Source organism: Castor canadensis, chromosome 1 (genome assembly GCF_047511655.1).
Source record: "Castor canadensis chromosome 1, mCasCan1.hap1v2, whole genome shotgun sequence".
Lineage (NCBI taxonomy): Eukaryota > Metazoa > Chordata > Mammalia > Rodentia > Castoridae > Castor > Castor canadensis.
In genome coordinates, this window is record NC_133386.1 from 117,428,362 (window position 1) to 117,434,484 (window position 6,123).

Sequence of the window (6,123 nt, forward strand, 5' to 3'; positions counted from 1 at the left end):
AATAGAACATAACTATGCAAGAAGTTTTTATATCTTAGGAAAACTTCCTATTCTTAAATCTAGAAGAAATACTCATTTTGCCATTTGTAGGACTTATTTGTCTACCAAATATGCCTGTAAACTCTAAAAGTATGCATATCGCCATTCTCAAAAAGTATTCTACTTGATTGGAAATAATCTATGTAATTTTAAATTTCTTGGTTCTTGTGTAACAGATGATGGCTTAGAAATACTTAATTTTGTTTTCATAAGAACTAAATTTTCAGTTAAAGTACGATAAGTCTCTAATTTTCTGTCCCTGCCTCATAAATATCTTAAGATTTATTTTTCTCATCTCTCTTTTCAGTATCTACTTTGAAATAGATACTCTTCTCATTAACTTATCCTCAGCAAAGCACTCTATACCACTCTAGGGACTCATGCCTGTAATCCCAGTACTTAAAAGGTGTATATGGGAAGATAATGGTTGAAGCCAGCATGGGGGTGAGGGGTGTTGGCAAGACATAACAAGCTAGGTGTGGTGGCAAACGGCTGTAATCCCAGTTTTGTGGGAGCAGTAAGTAGGAGGATCATGAACTAAGATTAACCCAGGCAAAAATAAACAAGTAACATAAAATAAGCTAATAAAATAAAATAAACAATTTGAGACCCTATCCGAAAAATAACTAAAACAAAAAGTACTGGGGGTATGGCTCAAGTGGTAGCATAGGTAGGTGTGAGGCTGAGTTCACACCACAGTAATAAAAAATCCCAAAAATCTAAGAAAACACACCATAAACTTGTCAAAAACGCTAATGTTTTTATGCTGGATTAGAATCCAAATCTAAATATATGTTTGTTTGCTAGGGTTGCTGTGACAAAATACCATTGACAGGGGCTTAAACAATGAGATTTCATTTTCTCTCAGTTCTGGAGGTTGGGATTCCTATATTAAGGGATGTTTTTCCTAAGGCTTCCCTCTTTGCCTTGTAAATGGTGGCCTTCTCACTTTGTCTTGTATGGACTTTCTGTGTGCACACACCTCTGGTATCTCTTCTTATAAGAACACCAGTCTTACTGGATTATAGGGCCCCACCCTTATGACTTCATTTAATGTCAGCTACTTCTTTATAAAGTCCTTATATCTAACAACAATCACATTGGGGTTATGACTTCAACCTGTGAATGTGAACCTGACATACTTCAGTTCCTACCAAACCCTTACGTGAGTCATTTGAGATGTCCCCCTCTCCACTTCTTCAATATCACCTTGGACCACTCACTTGTTCTCTATGGATTTTGGTCCTCCTAAAGCATGCTTAGTTTATTTTTGCTTCAGTGCCTTTTCCCTTCTTCCAGATAATTGCATTTCTGATTCTGTTTGGCCATTCAGGTCTCGGGTCAAATATCACTTTCTTGGGGAACTTCCATAAGTAATGATTCCAGTTCCTAACCATGTCACTCGGTCTCAGCATCCTTTTGTATTTTTTTTCCACAGATTTTATCCTTATCTGAATTTGTGAAGAAGTTATTTCATGCTTATTTGTTTAGAGCTCTATTTCTTGCTCTAGAGTTTATTTTATTTGCTACTGTATCTTCTTAGAACCATACATAGATAAATAAGTGCTCAGTAAATACATAATTGACTGAATGTGTCTGAACTCATAGAGGTAAACTTTTTTAGATGAGAAATGTTTGATTTCTTCAGTGATAATGCTCAGCACTTAATTTCTGAATTAACTTTAGACTTTCAAATTAATTTATAACACTAATTGTGTACAAACACTAATATTTTATTCCTTCAACATCTTGCTTTTCTATGTATTGAAATCCTCAGTAGATAGAGCAACACTTGCTTTCCTATGTGTTGTTCATATTTTCAAGTTTTAATTAACCTTTCCCTAGATTTCCTTTGATGCATAATTTAAACTGCTCTATCACCTGTCCACATGTATATCTGTGTGCCATATTGCACACTGGCATCCTCCATTCAAAAACTGTTTTTAGTGCAGGCATTAAAAGCCACAGACTTAACTTTTACCACATAAGAAAAAATGTTTTAAGAAAATATCTAAATTTTATTGTGCTCCCCTATAGTGATTATAAAATTGTGATGAGAAGAAAAGATATTATAAAACATGTCAACAAATATCAGCTTGTGTTTAAAGATTACAGTGCCCACCCGAGACTTTGCTGCCGCCCTGGGAGGTGTTTTTGACATCAGCTGACAAGGTCAACTCAGGGTCTGACCCATTGTACTTTTCATTTTGAAAGTCTAAAGACCCATGTCCATGCCAGTGTTGTGGGTATTGAAAGTGTTAGCTTTTGTCATGTGACACATGTCAAATGAACATAGAAGTTGTCGAGTGGTAACAGAGCTTGGTAAGTATCCAATGCTTATCATAACTGTGAGAACCCTGGGAAAGTAAAGTACTGAATTAAACATATAGTGAAATGCAGACTTCTAAAACATGACATCACAAAAAACATAGATATCCTCCTCATAAATCTCCCCTGTTTTTAGTCTCATGAAACCAGATGCTGTACTTTGTTTTGTCTTTTATTACTGAGATCTCACAACCAGGTGTGATCTCAGCAGTGTCCTGGACAAGCTTAGACACAGTGGGTTAAAATGATCATGTTTCAGCATTTCTTTCAACTTTCAAACCAGTCTGTTTTCTATTTGGAACACTTAAGACAGTTTTATAATGCAACCCTTTCCTCTGGCTCCATAAAAATGTCTAAGTATAAGAATGAGTTGACTATGTAATCAAAGTCCCTTGATGTAGAGGGTGGATATAGAGATGCAATGCTCAGTTATTGCAACATGTTTATTAATAGGTACCCACAGTTTTCTCCAGGGATCAGGTTGGTTCTGATATTCCTACACTGTGCTACAGAGATATAGCACCTGCTACTAAATGCAGGGGTTGATAGAGATGATAATCACTTTTAACCCATTGATAGTTACGAGAAATGAAGGATAGTAACATAAGGGTGCTTGCTCATTTGTTGTGGTTTTGGAATAGTCTCATTGACAAGGATAATTTTCAGATCACGGATTCTGATGGCAATCTAATTATATGATGAATATAAAAATGTCAGAAATAAGTTTATCATGGTTAATAATTTAAAAACCTTTCATATACATTCACTTTTAATCTGTATAGTAATATTTGGAATAGATAGCATTAATACTTTATTTGTCTGTTGAGAAAAGTTAAGCCAAGACATGTTGAAAGATTTATCATCACTCAGATTGTAAAACAGAGCCAAGGATTGAAGCCCTAATTTTAGAGTCTTATCCCCCAGGTTACACAGCAACTTGAGTGCATTTTCTATATGTAAAACATATCAAAAGCATTTTCTTTTGCACATTAAAATCCTACCTGGGGATGACCTTGATCCCTCCGAGGCAGGATGGCTGTTCTGTTAAGGCTGATTGTCCTTTGCAGTGCCCAAGGACGCCGAGCTCTGTTCCTCTGAACACCAGTGGTCAGACCTGCTTATATCTCAGCATTTCTGCAGGACCAACCTACCGCAGGATCCCCAGGATGTGTGGCATACGGCACATTCACCTGTCACCAAGCTGCCATGGTTCCAAGGCTGCAACTCTACACTGGACTGGTGAGAAGGTTGTTGCCTGTGTGCTCTTGGGCTTAATGCCAACTGCTTATTCTAATCCTTGCTCTGTGGTGGACTACTTCCTGACTGCAGTCCTCTCTCTCCATAGTCACTGGGACCTTGGACAAGTTGTTACTGACCATGTTCATGGGGGTATGCTGCAGAAAGCCGCCAAGGCAGGCCTTTGGGTGCTGTCAGCTTTAACCTTTGCTGGGCTTTGTTATTTCAGCGATCATGATGTGAACATGACCAGAGCTGTTGTGGAAGCTCTGACCTTTTGACTTAATACCTTTAGGAGTGATTGTATGCCTCTCTGCTTCTGCTCTGTGTACTATTCAGCTCCCAATAAAGAGAATATAACAGATATGTCCATTGGTGGATAAACCTCCTAATCGCATGATTACTTGGAAAATTTAATAGTTGAGGAATTCTATCCAAGAAATTGTGAGACTGAGCTCCATATTCTGGTGAGTTAATGGGTAGGACTCGCAGTATAACTAAATTATTACATATAAGCTTATTTTTTCCTTTTATCAAGGTTAGCTTTATTGCTATCAATACATGATAATAATTTCATATTTGTCCTGGGAATCAAGGACAAAAGGAAAGGCTGTTATTTCATGAGTAAAGACTTTGCAGAAAATTGGACAGTGTTTAATTTTTGGAAACATTCCTCTGTTTAGTTGATGCCAGGTTTTTGCATGTCCTAGGAACACTTTTAATTCAGGGGTACAGATATCTCATTACAGATTGTGAATCTTAGGTAAAAAAGCTAGAGAAGTTCTATTGAGGGAAAAAGTTTCCCTTGTAGATGTATTAAAGCATTACAGAGTCCAAGCAGACTTTAAACTCAAATGTGGTTTACTTGTCCTAAAATCTGTCCACAAGTATAAAACTGTAAGTAATAACATGTTTTCACACTATGAGAATTGTTAAGGAGCAAATGTATTCTATGAAAAGGAAACTTTTAAAAAACACATAATAAAAATGTGTTCTGCTCTTTAAAAAAATAATAAATAAAAAATAAAATCCTATCTGTTCTTTCTATCTATCATCTATCTATCTCTAAGATCTATCCTCTAGAGCATCTATCTGCTTCTGACAATATGGCTACCTGCATTTCACTTTATGCACCAGTTGAAATGGAGAGCAGTAAGCAGCCTTTTGTCTTTTAATTTTATAGGAGATACTTAATGTTTGTCTCATCATAAATGATAGACCAGATAAAAGAATATATAAGAAGGTGTTTAGCTTTTTATGCTTATATGAGATTTATAAGACCAAAGTTTATATTTAGTAATTGGAATTTAGAGAAATAGATACTTATTAGGTCTCAGATATGGTCTAGATTACCATTCAAAATATAGATGTAGTTTTTTACTCTCATGGAATAAATTTTTTTTATTTTTTTTCCAAGTAACAGAAAGAGAAACTATAAACTTCATAAATTTCGAGTTTTGCTTCTTACATTTTGATGTTTTAGAAGTGTGTCTATGGTCTTTATGATGATTTCCATTGCACTCCAAGTGGCTAGTATGTTTCTTAGCACATAGCTGAATCTCAATAGATATAGATAAAACAGATAGATATAGATAAAATTGTGAGATTTCTATAAAATCAGAAAGTGTTAAGTTCAAGTCTCATTGTATGAACATGTGACAATCTTATTTTAAGAATAACCAATGATGACAAAGTTCTAGAAAAATAGAGCATTTACCATAACCACTTAGGATTGATTGCTATAGGTTTGAACTAAAAAAGAAATGCTTTCACTCATTTGCTTATTCCAGTAACATTGGTAAAATAAAGTGCAATCCCTAAATATCACCTCTCAGCATTGATTTCAAATATGTTCTTAGCAGAATAGAGTGTTTAGAATACAGAAGCACATGCTTTTGAGTTTATTTTTTAAGCTGAGAATAGAGTGGAGAAAATTCAGATTGCTTTCTTCTAAACTAAGACAGTCTTTACTTCTTCCAGTGCTGGAATCACCACCACCACCTAAAGGAAAACCTAAGCATTAAAAAAGGTTTTTGTAGCAGACACTCAATGTTGACAAGTATCTCATGGCTAAAGTAATATTTGAGAATCACTTTCCTCCTTCAATACTGTCTCTTGTGATTTCTGATTGTATCAATTAGAATCCCACCAAAAGAAATGAGAAAAAGAATATTGATTTATAAGTCAATTATAATTTTTTGATACAGAAAAGCGAAAACACAACTAAACCTAGAACTTCCTTTTTCTTTGCCTAATGAATATGAATCACAGAATCCCATAATCCCATGCCAACTCACTAATTTGCAGTTTGGGGACTTGAGAGAAGAAGACAGCTGCAGACAGTGTGGAGAGAAAACCACCTTGCAACACATTTTGTCAAGTTGCAGCCTCTGGGTTTGACCTCGGGCCAATATTCCTGGAGACATGATGAAGTGTGAAAAGTACTGGCAGGCATTTTGGACTTTAAAAAATAAGTTAGGCAGCAAGGGAAAATGGGAACCAGAAGAGATTAATATTTGT

At 35.6% G+C, this 6,123-nt stretch overlaps 1 pseudogene; it reads left to right on the forward strand.

Moving 5' to 3' along the window:
• Positions 1 to 3,399: 3,399 nt before the first annotated feature.
• Positions 3,400 to 3,884, forward strand: LOC109677645 (succinate dehydrogenase [ubiquinone] cytochrome b small subunit, mitochondrial pseudogene; annotated as a pseudogene).
• Positions 3,885 to 6,123: the final 2,239 nt, after the last annotated feature.